General features: G+C 38.7%; 1 pseudogene; it reads left to right on the top strand.

The window, feature by feature from the left end:
- Positions 1–353: 353 nt before the first annotated feature.
- Positions 354–22,402, top strand: part of LOC110149676 (protein kintoun pseudogene) — a 51,914-nt pseudogene continuing 29,865 nt past the window's right edge.

Consider the following 22,402-nt stretch of genomic DNA (forward strand, 5'->3'; position numbering starts at 1 on the left):
AGGCCCAAGTGAAAGCTGCAAATCTTCTTACAATCTGGCTTTGGAGGTTCCAGAACATACCTTCACTGTATTTTAATGAGCAACCAAGTCACTATAGCCAGCCCAGATTCAAGGGAAGGGGAGAAATAGCCACTTTCCTTAGTGGGGGAATGGGTTGGCTATAGAAGGAAAGAAATTTTACAGGCACCATCTTGAAGAAAAGCTTCCTCAGTGGGCCCCAGGGGTTGAAGAAATTGGAACTGAGAGAATTGAGCCTGAAGGACTGGGAGAAGCAAGCTACAGAGTGATTACCCTGAGCACTGTGAGAAGCCACGGGAAGGCTGAAGCAGTGGCATGGAGGTTAAGACTGTGGAATGACGGATTTCATTTCGGAATTGTCCACCTCTGACAGCTATGAAGAACAGGGTGGAGCGGGATGGGATGGGAGGCAGGGAGGTGAAGTGAGCTATGATCAGAACTCTGGCCTTAAAGAGCAAAAGTGATCTGGGGGTGGAGGGATAAAGGCTGGGCATTGGACACAGGTGTCATACAGTGAGACTTTGAGGAAACTTCAAGTTCTCTGAGGGCTTCTGACACCCTTCCCCACACAACCAAAAATATCTCCTTTCAAAATGAGAGGAGAAAGGCATCATTTTCCATTCCAGGAACTGAATGGGGGGTAAATGGCAGCTGGCAACTGAGCTTGTCCTGAGAGGCTTACTGGTCACACTTTTTTCAGGTTGGGTAGGCGCTGCCACTGAGGAAAACAAACAGAATTGGTGTGAAAACTATTAGAAAAGGTCCTCAGAACAAAGGCTCCATTTGGCAGCTGTTGCTCAGAGCTGAGTGAAATAAACAAAAGAGTTTGTTGAGCAAACATGAAAGCAGCCTAATTGATGCAATTAAGGTGAAATTAAATAAAGGAAGGTTTTAGCCCAAAGTTCAAGGAAAATTTTTCACAAGGTTGTCACTGGAATAGTCATTTGGGGCTTTTAAATAAAGAGAAGCACAGGATGTGGGAAATTGGCCCATTGACCCTTAGGAGCAGACCAAACCGAGTGTGCCAGTGTGGACTCCACGTGTCAGGCCCAAGACTGGCCCTGGCTGGCCAATCTTGGGATGGCTGAGGTGGGAGGTAGGGGTTAGGTAGGATCAGAGAGGGAGGGGACAGAGGCAGAAACAAAGGAACAATTCAGCAAGACCAGAATTATGCTGGTCATCACATTACTCCGTTTTGTTCACCTCTTGATATTATTATCTAAGGTCATGTTCATTGCATGTTACTTGTTCATTCTCTGCCCTCTCCAACCAAATACACACATTCCCACACACGTATGAACACACACTATGGAATTCTGGGTCTCCTTGGAATGTAGCTTTGGAGATGCCTATCTGGCTGGGTTAAGACCCCCCCCCCCCGCCCCCGCCACCACCAAATACTGAAACTCAAAAGCAAACCTCTGTACCTGACACGTGTACCAGAGCACCACCCTGACACCTCAACACTGTCCCACAGGAAATGTACCTGAAACCAACTCAAAGTAGTACATTTATTTAACAAACAATTACATAGCCCTTACTGTAGGCCAGGTACAATCGCAAGTGTTTTACAAGTATTAATCCAATCCTCATAAAGATCCTATGAGGTAAGGATACTCTTATCTTCATTTCAGAGAGGAAGAACAGCAATATAAAAGTCAAGGAGCTTGTCTGAGCTAGGATAAGGGGAGTGAAGGTCCCAAATCCCTAGCAGCCATCCCCTGCCCCTTCACTAGGCCCCTTTGAGAGAGCTAGATGGCGAAGTACAGATCGTCAAGTACTAAGCTCATCCTTCTGCCTAAATGGTGGAAAACAGGAGAGACACCTAGAAAGGCTGAAAGCACAAACTGATGGACAGTGCATTGACAGTGATTAAAAAGTGGACTTCTCAGAGTAAAGGATGATGCACCGAAAGGAAGTCCCAATCCTTTCTTTACAAGTAAATGTGTGAAGTTTTAAAAATCTGATCAGAGGAAAATTAAGAGCTTAAAAAAACTGGTAAAATATATGGGTAAAAGGAAAAGACACAACTTCATAAAATTAAAAAACAATTTTAGACATAATTCTAGTTCGATTCCTCCATTTCACAAATGATGAAAGACCTAGGTCAAGACCTAGGTCAAATTTAATGTTCATTAAAAATGCCCAAGGAGCTTGTTAAAAATGTAAATACTGGATATTATTCCTAAACCCCTACCAGAGATCACAAACTAGTTAATACGTGATTCATGAATTCTGGCATGAAGTTCTGGAATCTGTCTTTTGCTGGCAGATTTAAAGACAGGAGTTGGTCTTTAGATGACTCAGATGCAGGTGGTCTAGGGATCACACTTTGAAATACACCTAGAAGTAGACCAACCAAGTGATGAAGGACTTCATTCAAGCCTCATACCTACTCAGTGGTAGGTCGCTGTAACTTTGCACAAGTAGTCTATATAACAAGTTATCTTTTAAACACTTTTTACAGATCCAAAGTCTTTTCAGTAGTCTTGGATATCATCTATAATTATGTATAATTTGGTTAGCATCATTATTTAATTCTTTTTCCCTATTTATGATTTAAAAGTAAGCTCAAAACATAAGATATTGAACTTCAAGGAAACTTCCCTTATTTTTTGCCACTTAATGATAAGCAGTAAAAAGGTGAGCTAGAAATCGTTAACACACATCTCAAAGACTTGTTCTCTGATATATCTCTTCTCTCATAGAATTAGTATGATAGAGAAAACATTTGTTTTCAGAAGTGGGGCAAACAGAAAATAATAGCCCCGAACTCGAGTATTATAATCTGCTTTTAGGACTTAATTGGGCTTCCCTGATAACTCAGCTGGTAAAGAATCTGCCTCCAATGTGGGAGGCCTGGGTTTGATCCCTGGGTTGGGAAGATCCCATAGAGAAGGGAAAGGCTCCCCACTCCAGTATTCTGGCCTGGAGAATTCCATGGACTGTATAGTCCATGGGGTCGCAAAGAGTTGGACACGACTGAGCAACTTACACTCACTCAGGACTTAATTGGACCATTTTTAATTTTTGACACATTTACTGAGGTACAATTTATATACCATAAAATGTATTTTCGTAAGTGAATGTTGCAATGTATTTCTGTAAATTCACAGAATTGTCTACCATGATCCAGTTTAAATATTTCAATCAGCCAAAAGTTCTCTTATACTTATTTGCACTCAGTCCTTGCTCCCAACCACAGCTGCAAGTAACCACTGACCCTTGTGTCTCTATAGCTTTTCCTTTTGTAGAAATTTCCTATTAATGGACTCATAATATGTAGTCCTTGTATCTGGCTCCTTTCACTTAGCATAATATTTTTGAGATATATCCATGATGTTACCTGTGTTGTGCTTTTTTTCATCAAATAGTAGGATTCCACTGTATGAATACAACACAATTTATTTATCAATGCACCAATGGATGAGCACTAAATTTTTTTTTTTGCTATTAGCAAAAAATGCTGCTTGATCTCACTTGTATGTGCAATCTAAAAAAGTAGAAAGCATGGAAGCAAAGAGTAGAATAGTGGTTATAAGGGTTGGGGAGTTAGGGGAAATGGGGGGATGTTGGTCAAAGGGTACAAAATTAGCAGCTGAGTTGAATGAATAAGTCTAGAGATCTAATGTATGTGATGACTATGGTTAAGAATACTGTTTAAATACTGGAAATTTTATGAGAGAGTAGATTTCAAGTGCTTTCATCTTACATACATGCAGAAAGTTTAACTGTGGGGAGATGATACATAAATTAGGTTGACTATGGTAAATATTTCACTGTGTTCTTGTGTATCAAATCATGTTGTACAGCCTAAAAACACACACAATTTTTATTAAGAAAAATACTGCTATAAATGTGCAAGTCATCATGTGGACATTTTTTTCCCACTTATCTTGAGCCAATACCTAGGAGTGGAATTTCTGGATAATATGGTAAGTTTATGTTTAATTTTTTGAGAAATTGCTAAACTGCTTTTCAACGCAGCTGCACCATTTTGCATTGTTGCCGGTGGTGCATGGAAGTTTCAGCCGATCCATTTCCTCATCAGCTTATAGTAGTGTTGGTCTTTTAAATTTTTGTCATTCTGGATGTGCTTAGTTGCCCAGGCGTGTCCAACCCTTTGCAACCCCATGGAGTGTAGCCTGCCAGGCACCTCTGTCCATGGAGATTCTCCAGTCCAGAATACTAAAGTGGGTTGCCATGCCCTCCTCCAGGGGATCTTCCCAACCCAGGGATCGAACCCAGGTCTCCCTCATTGCAGGCAGATTCTTAACCATCTGAGCTACCAGGGAAGCCTTTGGTCATTCTAGTTTGTAAGTAATCATATCTTCTTGTGGTATTGTTTTTCCCTAATGAAATATGATGATCAGCTTTTCCTGTGTTTATTGTAGTCCACATATCTTCTTCAGTAAAGTATCTCTTTCAAATACATTACCCATTTTTAATTGGGTTGTTTGTCATCTTATTATTGAGTGTAAAAGTTTTCTATATATTCTAGACATATCTGCATTATAAGACACATCATTTGCAAAATTTTATTCCAGTCTGTGGCTTGTCTTTTTACTTTCTTAGTGACACATTTTTGAGATGTAAAAGTTTTTTTTTTGTTTTGATGAAGTTCAATTAGCAAATGTTTTTAGTTGTTACAGATTGTAGTTTTGATGTCACATCTAAGAACTATTTGCCTAACCCAAGGCAACAAAGAACTTTTCCTATGTTTTCTTCTGGAAATGTTATATTGTTAGCTCTGAAGTTTAGGTCTACACTCTATTTTTAATTAAAAGTTTATGTGTAAAGGGAGGCAGAATCGTAGTTCATTTTTTCGCATGGATGTCCAATTATTTCAGCTTCATTTTTGAAAAGACTATACCCGCCCCCTCCCATTGAGTTATCTTGGTATCTCTGTTGAAAACCAATGGAACAAAAGTATATGAATTTATTTCTAGATTCTCTATTCTGTTCCAGAGCCTCATATGTCTACCTTATGCCAGTACTGCTCTGTCTTGAGTGTTTTAGGTTTGCAGTTAGTCAGTCTTCAAGTCAAGTTATATAAATCTCCCAACATGGTCCTTTTTCAAAAGTCTCTTGGTTATTTTATTTTCTTTGTATTTTTATATCAATTTTGAATCCACTTCTCAATGTATTCATACAAGCCTTCAGGGATTTTGTATGATTCTATGCTGAACCTAGAAATTAATTTCAGAAGACTTACTATTTTAACAATACTGAGTCCTGTAATCTACAAAAATGGCTTTTCATTGATTTAGATCTCTAATTTCTCTCAGCAATATTTTGTTGGCTCGAGTATCTTTCACTGCTAATGTTAAATTATTCTGAAGAATTTATTCTGTCTGATGCTATTATGAATTGAATTATTTTCTTAATCTTTTTTTTTGGAGTATTCCTTGCTAGTATTTTGATTTAGTATTTCTTCTTGAGTCAGTTTTGATAATTTCTGTCTTTCTAAGAATTTGTCCATTTCTTCTAAGTTATTGAATTTATTGCAATAAAGTTCTTCATAATCTTCCTTACAACATTTTAATTTCTCTAGGTTCAATAATGGTTATAGTATAGTGGTTTTATTCATGATTTTATTACTTTCTGTTGTTCTTTTTTCTTGATAAACCTATCTTAAAGTTTATTAATTTTGTTAATCTTTACAGATTATTAACTTTAGGTGTGATTAATTTTTTATTGTTTTTATTTTAATTTCCACCCTGATCCTTATTTTCCTTCCATTTATTGTAAATTTTATCTGCTCTCCTTCATTTCTTGGGATAGAAGCTCAGATTAATGAATTTTAATTTTTTTCCTTTAGAATGTAAGTGTTTAAGGAACTGCTGTACCTGCATACTACAAACTTTTATATGCTATGTTTACATTTTCTTTCAGTTCAGATATTTTCCAATGTCCTTTGTGATTTCTTCTTGTACCATGGGATATTTATGAATGTGTTAATTTCCAGATAGTTGGAAATTTCCAATATTTCTTTCTGTGGTTGATTTTTCATTTAGTTAAATTGTGGTCCAGAACACATAAATGTCATTATTTCAATTTTTTGTATTTATTGGAACTTTTTAATGATTTAGAATATGGCCTATCCATGTAGAATGTTTCATGGGTGCTTGAAAAGAATGTGTATTCCACTGTTGAGTGGAATGCTCTATAAATGCATATATGTTAAAGTGGAATCAGTTCAGTTCAGTAGCTTAGTCATGTCCAAATCTTTGTGACCCCATGGAATGCAACACTCCAGGCTTCCCTGTCCAACACCAACTCCCTGGAGTTTACTCAAACTCATGTCCATTGAGTCGGTGATGCCAGCCAACCATCTCCTCCTCTGTTGTCCCCTTCTCCTCCTGCTTTCAATCATTCCCAGCATCAGGGTCTTTTCAAATGAGTCAGTTCTTCACATCAGGTGGCCAAAGTATTGGAGGTTCAGCTTCAGCATCAGTCCTTCCAATGAATATTCAGGGCTGATCTTCTTTAGGACGGACTGGTTGGATCTCCTTGCAGTCCCAGGGACTCTCAAGAGTCTTCTCCAACACCACAGTTCAAAAGCATCAATTCTTCAATGCTCAGCTTTCTTTATAGTCCAACTCTCACATCCATACATGACCATTGGAAAAACCATAGCTTCGGCTAGATGACCTTTGTTGGCAAAGTAATAAAGTGGAATAAAATAATGAATAAAGCATAATTTTGCCCTCTAAATGCTTATATCTAGCTGAACAGTAGTTCTCAACTATGGGCATCTAGCGGATAGAGGCTAGGGATTCTGCTAAACACTTTACAGTGTATAGGACAATCTCTACGTCAAAGACTTATGTGGGCCAAAATGTCGAAAGTGCTGAGATTTAGAACCCCTATTGTAGAGGATATAAATGGTATTTAGCTATAATGAAAAGCTTCAGACAGTAATTTCTGCGCTATGGGAATTACTGCACCATGGCTGAAATTAATCCACACTTTAGCAGTTATCACATCTCTGGCATGTTTGTTTGTCTGTCTTTCTCCCTAGGATGTGAACCTCATGAGTGTGAGATCCACCCAAGTCTTTATGGTGGTTAAAAGCAGAGCATCTGGAATCAGACCGACTTGGATTTCAACCCTATTTCTACCTTCACTAGACATGCGACTTTGGGCTAGTTACTTGACCTCCCCATGCCTCAATTTTCTCTGTTGTGTAATATGAACAATGTGCCTATCTCATAGGATTGTTGTGACAAATAAACTAATCAAGGAAGCCACTTGATATAGTCTTAGCACATGTAGTCATCATTTTATTATTGTTATTGTTATCTGCAGCACCTAGCCCAGTGCCCTGTAAATATGTGCAAACAAATTAATGAGTAATTGAGTCATTTCTCACCTTCTTTACCTCCACAATGGAGCTCTGGCTCTACAAAGTAATCCTGATTGGGATGAGAACTGTCCCTTCTTATTCCTGGACCGTAGAGGCGGTCTCCTGCATATATAGGAAATGGACAGCAGTCCAAACAGCACAAATAAGTACAAGACAAATAAGGCTGGCTTCAGTTCCACTCTTGAGACTCCGACTAACCTGATATGAAATGATCACGAGGGGAGTCAGCGAGGTTCCTGCCCCAAGGAGCCCCATGATGCTGTTCACCATGCCCTACTGTGGACCATCTTCCCCAGTTCTGCTTCAGAGAAGCAGTTCTTTCTTCTTAATGGCTGTCACCTGCCACAACACTCTCCACCCCATTCTTGAGTCTTGGGCACTTCCTCCACACTAGGAACCTCTCCCAGACAGTCTCATTACCTATTAGGCAACTTCTTTTGATCAATTTTAAAGGCCTTTGGAACCCTCCCTATGTACCTCACCTCCTGTCCCCATCTACTTCTAAGTGACCTGGCAAAGACCACATCCATGAATCAGTTTGATAACTCTTAAAAAGGGTGGGTGAGAGCAAAGCTTTGACAACCTGATTTCTCACCATGTTTGCTTTTGAGGGAGGAGTTCACAGTGAACAAAAGGATCACTTCAAGCCTCTAAAGAGCCCCTTGGTATCTGAAACAGGATTCACAGGTTGCCTGGGAACCGCTAACCAACCAGAAAGACACAGCTTAGAAGCAGAAAGGGGTCACATTCATTTGACATAGAGCGCATGGCTTCATTTTACTCTCTGGTTCCTAATATGCCTCAGGTTGGCAAGCATCTTGGGGCACAAACCAAATCTGGAGCCATTTTCCTTATTGAAATGTATTATTTGTTCATTGATAGATGCCCTTAATTCTCAGAAAAAAGTAATTATTGGCTTTATGGAGTTTCTTTATATAGTTATATAAACACATCCCCTCCCTGATGACAGTATACAACAGAGATTAAGGCAATGTAAGATCAAAATGATTTGGACCCAGAAGGAATACAGGTACAAACATCAGAAAGCATTAGGGACAGAGTATTGACCTTATTTTTTAAAAATTATGAAACAGACTTTTCATTTTCTTTTATTATTAGGGACTTATAACAAATATTCCTACTTTGTTGAAATTCAAACATTACAAAGAAAACAGTAAAAGCTAACATTCATGAATGCTGACTGTGTGCTGGATATTTGTCTAAAATCTTTATATTTTAATTCATTCACTCATTTAAGAAATCCTTCTTAACCATGTAATCCTTGGCCAGGCATTGTTCTAAGTTCTGGACATAGGGCAACCAATAAAGCCCTCAAATATCCATGTCTTCATGGACCTTACACTCCTTGGGGAAGTCAGTAAGCAAATAAATATGCAGATTATATAGTACATTAGGACTTTGCTGAAGCTCAGATGGTAAAGAATCTGCCTGCAATGCAGGAGACCTAGGTTCAATCCTTGGATTGGGAAGATTCCCTGGAGAAGGGAATGGCAATCCACTCCAGTATTCTTGCCTGGAGAATCCTCGGACAGAGGAGCCTGGCGGACTACAGTCCATGGAGTTACAAAGAATCGGACACGACTGAGCAACCAACACTATTACTATATAGCACATTACACAGCTGAAATAAAGCTGGGCAAAGGGGTTGAGAGAGTTGGGTATATGGTGCAGCAATTTTCAAACAGCCATTTAGTGAATATCTCACTGAGAATCTGTCATTTGGCCAAAAGCTTGAAGGAAAGCTCACATTTAATAAGACAGGGTTGCTATTGGGTGTTTTGTTTGATTTTTACTAAAGCTTGTACTAACCCCCAAGCCACCAGTAAATCCGTGTGAAACTCTACATTTTGCAAATGACTGAACCATGGTCAGGTACAAGTGAGCTAATGTTGAAGACATCCATGTAGTCACTGGTCTCATTTTGTGCTGGATTCAAGTGCTGTTGATTTTTCACGCTACTTGGGGGAATGAGCAGTGTGCTTCTGAGGGTACACTGGTATAATGGGCATCTGGAAGGGTTTCCCCTGGACTATCCTTCCCCAGATGAGTCATAATATGCTTTTCTTTCTTTTTTAAATTGCCCTATTTCCAAGAATTGGAATTTCTTACTGATAGAATTGATCTAATATTCAGACCCTCCATGTGTGAAAAAAGAACACAGAGACCAGGCCTTCCAAAAATTCTGGGGAGTCTCAGCCCCTGAACCCATGACCTGATCATGACTTGGCTTCTGCCATTTTGTCCAGCATAAACCTAGGCTGTTGTTTTCCAAGTTCCTCCAGATACCTTCCCCAAGTCTCTCAGCTATCTCCTCTCCAGCATCACCTCACTGCCCCACCAAAGCCAAATCAGCTTTGAAAGATATAATATCAGCCATGCATCATGTTAGTTTGATTTTTCAATCTAAGGACCTCTGCTCCCTTAAAGCTAAAGGTGTTTTAGAACATATTTCTAAATCTGCAAATGGAATTTTAATCATCAAGGAGCCAAGAAATAAATGAGAAAAGTACTGGAGACAAGTGGTCCTTGGGAAGCTCTGAAATTCTTTCCATGTGATGGATCATACAAGTATTTTGCCTTTTCTGATTTGCATGATGTGATAGTTTCCCAATAATCATATATAGGAAGGTCACAAGTACCCTGATCCTGATCCTTTGTGTGTGAGCTGGGCAGAATAGAAGTGCCAAAAGTGCCCTTGTCCATAAAGGGCCTGAATGGTACTTTGCAAAATTCACTTCTTGGTTTTTCCTACAGCTCTGTGCATCAGGGTCAAGTTCAGTTCTTCTCCAACTTTCCACTGATAAGAATTCTTTAAATGTTTCCCCATTCTCTGTCATTTAAAAGATTTCCACTGTCAAACATTTATTTAATAATAGTGATATTACAAACTCCTGGCACAGAGTAAATATCAAGAAATAATCCAATATCATGGCTAACGCTTTTTGTTTCCCCAGCACCTTTATATTTGGGAATTACCCTATCCTATATGATAGGTGATATATATATTTGATATATATATATGTATGATAGGTGATATATATTTACAAGTGATAGATATAGATATAGATATAGATATAGATATAGATATAGATATAGATATAGATTGATATATATTGCAGGGTGTCCCATGGTAGGGTGACCACATGACCCAGGCTGTCCAACTGAGCATTTGCTTACTCTGGCCCAGTACTTGGTTTGGAAGATGTCGTTTAACTCAAGGCAAGCCAATCAGAATGATCCCCGGAAACTCTTTGAAATTATTAGGATACAGGTAGTCTTTCTTTCCTGGAGTTACTAGTTGTAAGGATTGTGCAAGTCAAAAGCTGCCAGTGGTCATCTTTGCTACCATGTCAGAATCTACCTGAGAATAAAACCAACCAACTACACAGATGAATGAAGAAAGGGAAATGATGACCAAATGCCCCAGTTTTCTCAAGACAGAGGAGTTTCCCAAGATGGAAAACTTTCATTGTCCCTGACTAAACCAGAATGGTCAGTTACCCTGGAATGGAGCCCTGATGATATCATTTGAACACTTGGATTTTGATGGGTCTGAAGACAGCTTATCTTTGTACTGCTTAGTCATAAGAACAAATAAATTAACTTCTTTGCTTTAGCAAGTTGAATTAGGTTTCTATCACTTGCAATTTCCTGTTCCCTAAATAAAGAGATATTTCTACTAACCTGTGCTGTTTTATTACAACTTACAATAGATAACAGCCACAAAAGTTCAACAATTACCATTATTTTTAAATTTATGGAACCCTAAGAATTCAGAGTACCCAAACTGGGAACCACTGAAGTGATATCACCTTCTTTTATAGATGCTGATTCTAAGTTTTATTCTACTGTTAATTCTTAAAGTTTAAGCTCCATACTCACTTCCCTATGAAAGAAAGAAAGGAAGGAAGGAGAGAAGAAAGAAGTAAGTTTTCCTCAAACATGTTTGGCAATGGAAGACCGAGGAAGCATTTTTGGAAGAAGGACCTTGGAAATAGAAATGGACTGGTATTTCAACCTTTTCTTCAGAATAGAGATTTATAGACTATTAATCAAACATTTAGCAAACATAACTACGTGCAAAGTGCAAGGTGCTGTACCTAAGGTAAACAGGCAAATGGAAGCCCAGAGTCCTGAGGCATCCAGCTCAAAGCAAATTAGTCACAGAGGGATTTGAGGAATGCAAACTCCACCCCTGGTCATTACCACCATTTTATTGCCCTTCTGTCTTTCTTATTACTGCTGATCACGGCTACTTATCCGGCTATTTTCCTAGGTAGGGCAAATATTTCAACTTATGTGAGCCATGATAATCATCACCCACAAGGAGGAAAATAGCAGAAGAAAGAACATCTAAGAGAAGTCAGAGAAAAACAAACAAGTCAACAAAATGGTATGTTAGATTGTAGAGTCACTGTTGTTTTTCAGTTGCTAAGTCATGTCCACCTCTCTGCGACCCCATGGACTGCAGCACGCCAGGCTTCCCTGTCCACCATCTCCCGGAGTTTGCTCAAATTCATGTCCATTGAGTTGTTGATGCCATCCAACCATCTCATCCTCTGTTGCCCCCTTCTCCTTTTGTCTTCAATCATCCCCATCATCAGGGTCTTTTCCAAAGAGTTGGCTCCTCGCATCAGGTGGTCAAAGTGCTGGAGCTTCAGCTTCAGCATCAGTCCTTCCAATGATTATTCAGGATTGATTTCCTTTAGGATTGACTGCTTTGATCTCCTTGCTGTCCAAGGGACTCTTAAATCCTCTCCAGCGCCATGAGGTGATTCATTTGTTTGCTAGATCAACTGACATTCTTTAGGTGTCAGAAGATTTCCCCTGCACTAATGTCTGTCTCCCCGTTTTGCGGATCCCTGATGAGTGCAAAGCAGCATGTTCATCACTGTGGGGAAATCCAAAAGGAATAGAATGTGTTTGCATATCACCTGAGTAGCTCCCTGTTGGATACCTACCCTTCCCTTTATCATCTCCTCGCCTCTCTACTCATTTTCTCTGCATTTCCTAAATGAACTGCTCCTTCTGTTTAGTCACTAAGTCAGGTCTGACTAGTTTCTAAAACTGAACATTGAATTTCCTAGCTCTTTGATCTTGGATAATTTATTTAAATTTTCGGTGTCTCAGTTTCCTCATCAATAAAATGGAGATAATAGTTCTCATCTCATAAGTTTTCTAGGGAGATGTGGGCTCAATCCCTGGGTCAGGAAGATCCCTTGGAGAAGGAAATGGCAACCCACTCCAGTATATCCCATAGACAGATGAGCCTGGTGGGCTACCTGCCATGGGGTCACAAAAGTTGGACACAACTTAGCAACTAAATCACAAAGGTATAAAGTGGTCAGAATATTGCCAAGGCCTTAAGAAAGACTCTTGTTTTGTGGTCTAGGGGCTAAGATTCCATACTCTCAATGCTGGGAACCCAGGTTCAATGCCTGGTCAGGGAACTAGATCCTACATGCCTCAACTGAATATCCCAAGTACTGCAACTAAGACCCAGTGCAGCCAAACAAATAATTTTTAAAAAGCACTGATTGAATGCATATATATATATATATATATATAATAAGTTTTTGCTTTTTCTGTCATTTTTGCCCAATTCTCTTCAGACAAGGGATCACTTTTGCTTGAGCAAGTAGAAATAAGAAATCACAGTACAGTTAAAATATCATCTTGCTACTTCCATAGAATTGGAGACTTGATATTTAGATTCCTCTTGTGCTCTGGTGTATTAATATTCAAAGGGAGAAGAAAACAAAAGGTAGGATGCTTGTGCCTTGGGGGAATTTCCTCCAATCAGTAAAGTCCTAACCAATTGAATACCAGTTGCTTTCCAGGGGTCTCTTCTTCAGAAATATGACATTAAGTAAGTGATTTGGAGAGAAGAAACCCTCTTGTCTTGGTGTATATGGATCAGTGATGCAGCATTTCTGCTGGGGCATTTCTGTCTCTGGGATCTAACACTGTCTTTTCTGCCTTTTGGTAATTCTAATATCTTAAAAGTTAGCTCTGGTCTTCTGTTTACTTGGACATTTTCCAAGCTAATTTCCCAAAACTGAAGAGTGTTATGGAAGTTAAACTGTGTGAAAAGGAATAATAATTTTGTTCTACCTATTAATATAAAGTTTAGGGTCAGCACTGCCTTTGTAAATTTGCGTGGTTTCCTTGGGAAGCTGCCAAATAGTTTTCCTAGCCACCAGGACTTTACCCTCACATTACCACATCGGTTAGCTTTTTATTCAGTTTAGTTATTTTGGCTGAGGGAATTGTGCCAAAAACTGCTATTAGGAAGCTAATCTTATTTACCCCAAAGCAGCTAAAGGATTCTCAAAGTGATTTTCTCTGATTTTTTTTTTTTTCATTTATTTTCATCAGTTGGAGGCCAACCACTTCACAACATTGCAGTGGGTCTTGTCATATTTTTTTTTAATTAAATTGTTTTAAACTTTAAAAAAATCTCATTTTTTTCTCCTCTTCAAGCAAGACAAGGAAACAAGTTACAAAAAGGTTATGTCATTCAGTTATAGTTGATGAGGGGAACAGAACTAAGTCGACTGTAGCTCTCTCCATTTCTCAGCTTTTAAGATCTGAATTTAAGGTAAAAAAAATAATGAGACAAATGAAGAGTTGAGATTGGAAGGTCTGTAAGGTTTATCCTGTTGCAAAGCAGACAGGAGTAAATGTCATTTTCTGAAGCTGCAATATGACACATACAAGCAAGGAAACATGGGGATCCCTTTGGATTATCCTAGATGCAACCTCTATAAGGGAAGGAGATCATCACTGTCTGACACTGGAAAAATAAACCTTAGTGTGCTTTTAAAATTTTAAAAAAATTTTATTGAAGTATAGTTGATATACAGTATTAGTTTCGAATGTACAATCTAGAGATTCAGTATTTTTTGCAAATGATACTTCATTATAGGTTATTATGGGCTTCCCTGGTGGCTCAGTGGTAAAGAATCTGCCTGCCAAGCGGGAAATGCCTAGGTCAGAAATATATCCTGGAGGAGGAAATGGCAACCTGCTCCAGTGTTCTTGCCTGGGATATCCCATGGATAGAGGAGCCTGGCAGTCTTTATAGTCCACATGCTTGCAAAGAATTAGACATGACTTAACAACTAAAAACAAAATAAAGGTTATTACCAAATAATGACATTCCCTGTGTTTTAAAGTATACTCATATTGCTTATCCATTTGATACATTAAGATATATATCTGTTAATCCTATACCCCTAATTTGTCCCTCTTTCCCTTTCTTTTCCCCTTTGATAACTACAAATTTGTTTTCTATATCTGTGAGTCTGTTTTTGCTTTATGTATACATTCATTTGGTGGTTTTATTTAATTTTTTTGGATTCCACATGTAAGTTATACAGTATTTGTCTTTGACTGACTTCACTAAGCATAATACTTTCTAGGTTCACCCACATTGCTGCAAATGGCAAGATTTCATTCTTTTTTATAGCTGAGCAATAAATAGTCTATGTTATATATATATATCATATAATATATATCATATCTTCATAATTAAGAAAATATTTATATGTCACATCATCTTAATCATATTATTTGTTGATGAGCACTTGAGTTGCTTCTGTGTCTTGGCTACTTGGCTATGTATTTTTTGAATTAGTGTTTTCATTTTTTCCCATTAATATATACCCAAGAGTGGAATTTCTGGATCATATTGTAGTTCTATTTTTAGTTTTTTGAGGCACTTCCATACTGTTTCCCATAGCGGCTGCTGCAATTTGCATTCCCACCAATAGTGTACAAGTATCCCTTTCTTCATATCCTCTCCAATCTTTATTTGTACTTTTTATGATGGCCAGTCTGAAATGTATGAGGTGATATATCATTGTTTTGATTTGCATTTCTCTAACAATTAGTGATATGGAGCATCTTTTCAAGTGCCTGTTAGCCATCTATATATCTTATTTAGAAAAATGTCTGTTCAGGTGTTCTGCCCATATTTTGATTGGGTTACTTTTTGTTGTTGTTATTGAGTTGTTTGAGCTGTTTGTACATTCTAGATATTAATTCCTTGTCTGTAACATCATTTACAAATATTTTCTCCCATTCTGTAGATTGTCTTTTCATATCGTACATGGCAATGTACATACGCATACGATATGTACATAAGCAAAAGTTTTTAAGTAGGTTCTATTTGCTTATTTTTGCTTTGATTTCTTTTGCCTTCAAAGACTGATTCCCCCCAAAAATATTACTACAATTTATGTCAAAGAGTGTTCTGCTTATGTTATCTTCTAGGAGTTTTAAGGATTCAGGTCTTACTTTTAGGTCTTTATCCATTATGAGTTTATTTTTATATATGGTGTGAGTAAATGTTCTAATCTCACTTTTTTTTGCACATAGCTGTCCAGCTTTCCTAGCACCACTTACTGAAGAGACTGTCTTTTCTCCATTGTATATTCTTGCCTCTTTTGTCATAGATTAATTGGCCATAGATGTAAGGATTTATTTCTAGGCTCTCTATTTTGTTCTGTTGATCTATGAGTCTATTTTTGTGCCAGTATCATGTTATTTTGGAGATGGAAATGGCAACCCACTCCAATAATCTTGCCTGGAGAATCCCATGGACAGAGGAGCCTGGTGGGCTATAATCCACAGGGTTGCAAGAGTCAGACACAACTTAACGACTAAATCACTACCATCATGTTATTTTGATAACTATAGTCTGAATAACTATAGTCTGAAGTCTGATAGGGTTATACTTCCAGCTTTATACTTTCTAATCTCTTTTCTTAAGACTACTTTGGCAACTCCAGGTCTTTTGTGGTTCCACATGAATTATTAGGATTATTTGCCTAAGTGTTTTAAACACCAACACCAAGTCCTTTAATATTTATCCATCTTCAGAAGCTAAGTGTGTTGTGCTAGTCACTTGGTTGTGTCCCATCCTTTGCAACCCCATGAACTGTAGTCTGCCAGGCTCCTGTGTCCATGAAATTCTCCAGGCAAGAATACTAGAGTGGGTTGCCATGACCTTCTCTATGGGATCGTCACAACATAGGTATCAAACCTGGGTCTCCTGCGTTGCAGGCAGATTCTTTACCGTCTGAACCACTAAGACAAAATAATAAAGACTGTTGAGCTTCAGAAGTCAACTGGAGTCGTGTGAGATTCCTTGGACCTGCCAATGAAAAGCTGTTCTTAATTTGAATGATTATATAAGGATGCCCAACGGGCTCTGAGATGCTGCAGTCAATAGCTTCAAGTGTTGTGCAGAAGTTTTCTCACCAGCATGGAGCATTAACGCTATGCCAGTTAAGGTGACTCAATTTCTCTATATCATGGTACCTTCCTTTCTTCCCTTCTGAGAGGAGACTTTCCTTTTCTGTAACTTTATTCATCCCCAATTCTTTCTGTACTAAAAAATTAGTCCAAGAGGTTCTCTTGATATTTGTTTCCATTCCAAATCAACACATATTTGTTTTCAAGTCTGAGAGTGCATTGATTTTCCTAAAACTGAGTGGGAAATTAAGCTAATCTTTGGAACCACCACCATTCATAGATGAGTTACAGTGAGAAATTGTTATCCCCATTTTGCCTACCAGGTATCATTCTGAGAAATGGGTAAGAATTGCTAAAATGAATTATCATGGAGAGCCAATATGTGTCCTAGAACATGGGCTATAACGCAGATAGACCTGGATTTATTATAAGATGTATAGCTTTCAGCAAGCAATTGAGCATCTTTTAGCCTCAGCTTCTTCATCTGTAAAATGAATATCATAATAACAATAATAATACCTGCTTCATAGGATAAATGGGGCTTCCCTAGTGACTCAGGGGTAAAGAATCCACCCTCAATGCAGGAACCCAGGAGAAAGGGATTCAATCCCTGGTTGGGAAGATCCTCTGAAGGAGGTCATGGCAACCCACTCCAGTATTCTTGCTGGAGAATCCCACGGACAGAGGAGCCTGGCAGGCTACAGTTCACGGGATCACAAAGAGTTGGACACAACTGAAGCAACTTAGCATGCACACACGCATAGCATAAATGAGATGATAAATGGAGATTATGGATATAAAGCAGTGAGAGAAAGTAGCTATCACACTGTAATCATTCACTCTTCCTGAGGTGGTCAGGTGGGGAAGGAGGGGTATTAATAGCTCCATTTTACAGGGGTGGAGTGCATGTGTTAGAGATAAGTGATTTCCATCAACCAGCCAATTTAGTTCCTGCTCAGGAGCAAGAGCTCACATCTCCAGATTCTTTATCCTTTTTTTCTTTGGCTTGGAGCCAAAACTTGAATGAGGCTTTATCCTCCTGCTAACGACAGCCTCCTCCCAAGTCCCCAAGGGCCCAACTCAACTGCTTTTCAGCTCTGAAACCAGATCATATTTCCCATTTCCATTTTCTAAATATCCGTGCAGCCAATTTCTATTGTTGTTTTTGCAGGGAATTGGCAAGATCTGATTTTAAACAGTTCTGCTGTGATGGAAAGGACAATAGCTGAAGGACTCAGGAGCCTGGGTTTCCTTTTGAGAGGCAGCATAGCAGAGTGTCTAGAAGCTTGGATTTGGCCTTATGCCATATGTCCTATTTTTTCCCAAGACATCTTACTATATCGATGTATCCCCAAAGTAATTCTTATTAGCTCCTTTTTTAATTCTTAGAACTATCCCAATGAGGGCTTTAAAATATGTAGTCACTCTAACTCTAGAGTCAAGACTGTCTAGACTCAAATCCCATACTGACTACATACCATTTTTATAGCAAGTCACTCCATTGTGCCTCAGTTTCCTCTGCTATAAAAAGGAAATAATGATAATAAAAGGACCTACCCTTGAAATTGTGAGATTTCAATGTGTTAATACCTATAAAATGCTCAGAATAGCACCTGTCACATACTGTGTGCTATGTCAGGGTGAGCTGTTATGAATCTCTTACTAGCAAAACCAGTGGACACCCAGCCCCATTTAAAAATGTGTTAAGTGAGAATTATGACATTTGGCCTCCTCATTTTACAGAGTTCTTCTGGAGATCAGAGGAAATACTGTAATTAAAACATATTAAGCAGTTTATGATTTAAAGCATTATTGTTATTCTGGGAATATGACTAATACAAGAGCCAGTGAAGTATGAAGAAAAAGCATCAAACATCATCAGAGCTATAGCTCCGTTTTCCTTTTCTTTTTTTCAAATTACTCTACATTTTAAAATGACTGGACACTTAAAAATTCAATTCATCTCCATATCTCACTCTCCTACCTCTCTCATCCCATAGACAATCCTGCCACTGTCTTAATCTTTTTATAGGTATGTATTATTGCAAAATAAATAGTTGTAGTTTTGTGTTTTATGCTAATGGTTATACATATGAGTTTATTTCTTAGTATTTTCAGTAAACACTATTCTTGAGGTTCAGCCATGCTTTCATGTGAATGTGTAATCTTTTGCATACTCTGATCTCTTAATATCCTATATTGTGTGTGCCATGTTTTATCAGTGATGGACTCTGTGGTACTGTTAGCATTTTTTAGCAATACCTTATTTTTTAATTAAGGTATACATGTTTTTAGACATAATGCTATTGCACACTTAATACACTACGGTTCAGTGTAAACATAACTTTTATATGTGCTGGGAAACCAAAAAATTCATGTGATTCACTTTCCTGATATATTCACTTAATCTGGAACCAAACCTGCAATATCTCTGAGATGTGCCATGTATAAATACATTTTTAATTTTAGATATTATGAAAATCTTTATCTTTCCTGTCATTTGTCAAGTATATTTGTCCATAATGTCCTTCGTTGAAAAGCAATCTTTATTTTTGCTCATGAGATTTTTTCCTACCCTTAGACCACAAAGATGTTTTGCTTTGTTCCCTGACATTTGATATTTTGTCTTTCACATTTAAATGCTTTATTCATCTGAAACCTCTTTATAGGGATCCTGTTTTATTTTTCTCCAAACGGTGAAGTACATTCCTGTACTCCTACTAAACAATCTTTCTTCCATAGAACTTCAATGCCTTACTATGCCATATATGATGCTCCATACACACATGTGTCTGACTCTTGCCTCTCTGGATGTCTCATAGATCTATTTATCCATTTTTTCACAATCCCAAACTGTATTTTATTACTATCACCCTGTGATGCATCTCAATGACTGGTAAGGCAATCATCCTTCCCTTATATTCTTTCCTAAAGTTAACAAAATAAGGCAATCATCCTTCCCTTTTATTCTTTCCTAAAGTTGACTTAGTGGATCTGTCTTCCTCCAAAGACATTTTAAAAACCATTTTTTTGAGACTTCCTTGCTGGTCCAGTGGTAAAGACTCCATGCTTTCAGGGCAGGGACTCAGGTTCAGTCCCAGTTGGGGAACTAAGATCCTGCATGCCTCACTGTGCGGTCAAAGCAAACGAACAAAAAACATATTTTCAACATCCTCCAAAAGCCCAACTGGTATCTGATCACATTAAATGTATGGATTAATCTAGGAATAACTGTTACCATTATAATCTCAAAACACCCACTGAAGAGTGTAAAATATCTCAAATCGCCACATATTCAGGTCAGGTTTTATGTTTTTCTATAGAATTTAAAATGTTTCTCTGTGGAAGTCACATGGATTCCAGGTTTCTTTATAGATACCCTATAACCTTTGTTGCTTTGGAGCATGTAACAATTTGGTTGCGACTTGGGTTCTAATGTTACTCTGTCACTGATTATGCTCTATGAGTTTAGGCAAGCCATTCTACTGCTCCCTGGTGCCAATTTCCTTATTTATTAAATGATTGAATTGAAGTTGATGGTTCCTATGCTTATCACAGATAACAATAACAATGACCAATCCAGAATAAAATCTCAAAATGTTAAAGTTTTTGGGAAAAAAAATCCCAAAATGTGTCAGCCCTTGCAGAGAGAGGTGAATACATGTACAGTGCTTAGCATGCCTGGTACACAGTAAGTGCTCAATATATGTTAACACCTACTGTTATCAAGCTTACTTAAAACTGAAGAAGCAGACACTCTTGAGAGGTGAAGTAACTTTCCCAGCTGGCTTGGGACATAACACATGCTAAAATCTTCAGGTGAAACTCCTTGCAAGCAGTGATATGTCCTACCTTGATCAGCTCCTACAGCCTCCAAAGATTTGCCTTAGCCAGCTCAGAAATGCCCATCAATGTACTGGTTATCTTGCCTGCTGGAGCTCATGCCAGGCTCCCAAACACAAGAGGCCATGAACAACATCCAGGGCTTCATTGTGTGCACATCTGCTAGAGTTACCATCAGGTCTGGCTGCATGCATTTGCTCTTGTAGAACATCACTTTTCCTAGAAGCCCAATGTGTTCCTGGATGCCACTGGCTGATAGTGGAGTCAGATAACAGCCTGGGAAGGCAGCCGACATTCACAGGACAGGAAGTGGGTGCCATCCAGCCAGCTGGGTGAGAATCAATGCCTCTCTCAGATTGCACATGAAGATTAAGGTGGGGATGATGGAAATCTCCAGAAAAGTGCTGTTTCTCTCCCCAGCAGCCAGGGCAGGTAGCCTTGAAGCCCATGAAGGCCCAGCCTGTAGCCAGATATGAGGAGAGAATATAAAGAGAATCCCCTGATGAGTTTTTCTGCTTCCAGGTTGTAGCCCATTTGTCAAGACCCTTCCAACTGCAAATGACAGGAACCCAACTCAAACCAGCTTAGTAAGGACTAGCTTAAACTGGGTTGAATAAAAACAGAAATGTTATTAGCTTAAGTAACCCCTGGATAGATTTAATAGAGTCAGATCCAGAATGTTAGAATTATTTCATCAGTCTTTCTCTCCCCTCTTCCCCTCCCACCCCTCTTTCCCCCATCTCTCTACCCTAGCCCACTCTTCAGGTAAGCTCTCTCTGAAAGAGGGAAATATGGCGACTGGTAGCCCCAAGTTTATGTCTTCCTTAGGATGGAGTCCCTCATTCAGCATCCATATCAGTTCCTGTAAGGTTTCTGGATCTGTTTGGATCAGGGGAGCATGGGCAGAAAATAGAAAGCTGTTGTTGTTTAGTCGTTAAGTTGTGTCTGACTCTTTATGACCCCATGGACTGCAGCATACCTTCCCTGTCCTCCACTGTCCCCTGGAGTTTATTCAAACTCATGTCCATTGAGTCACTGATGCTGTCTAACCACCTCGTCCTCTGTCACTGCCTTCTCCTTTTGCCTTCAATATTTCCCAGGATCAAGGTCTTTTCCAAAGAGGTGGCTCTTTGCATCAGGTGGCCAAAATACTGAAGCTTCAGTTTCAACATCAGTCCTTCCAACGAATATTCAGGGTTGATTTCCTTCAGGATTGGCTGGTTTGATCTCCTTGCTGTCCAAGGAGCTCTCAAGGCTCTTCTCCAGCACCAGTTTGAAGGCATCAATTCTTCACTGGTCAGTCTTCTTTATGGTCCAACTCTCACATCTGTACATGACTACGGGAAAAACCATAACTTTGACTATATTGACCTTTGTTGGCAAAGTGATACCTCTGCTTTTTAATACATTATCTAGAGTTTTCATAGCTTTTCTTCCAAGCAGCAAGGGTCTTTTAATTTCATGGCTGCAGTCACCATCTGCAGTGATTTTGGAGCCCAAGAAAATAAAGTCTGTCACCGTTTCCATTGTTTCCCCATCTATTTGTCATGAAGTGATGGGACTAGATGCCATGATCTTAATTTTTTGAATGTTGAGTTTTAAGCCAACTTTTTCTCTCTCTACTTTTGTCCTCATTAAGAGACTCTTTAGTTCCTTTTTTGCTTTCTGCCATTAGGGTGGTGTCATCTGCATATCTGATATTTCTCCCTGCAATCTTGATTCCAGCTTGTGCTTCATCCAGCCTGACATTTTTCATGATGTGCTCTGCATATAAGTTAAATAAACAGGTGACAATACAGCCTTGGTGTACTCCTTTCCCAATTTGAAACCAGTCTGTTTTTCCATGTCTGGCTCTAATTGTTATTTCTTGAGCTGGAGCATACAGGTTTC

The sequence above is a fragment of the Odocoileus virginianus genome, chromosome 10 (assembly GCF_023699985.2).
Source record: "Odocoileus virginianus isolate 20LAN1187 ecotype Illinois chromosome 10, Ovbor_1.2, whole genome shotgun sequence".
In the NCBI taxonomy this organism is placed as follows: Eukaryota; Metazoa; Chordata; class Mammalia; order Artiodactyla; family Cervidae; genus Odocoileus; species Odocoileus virginianus.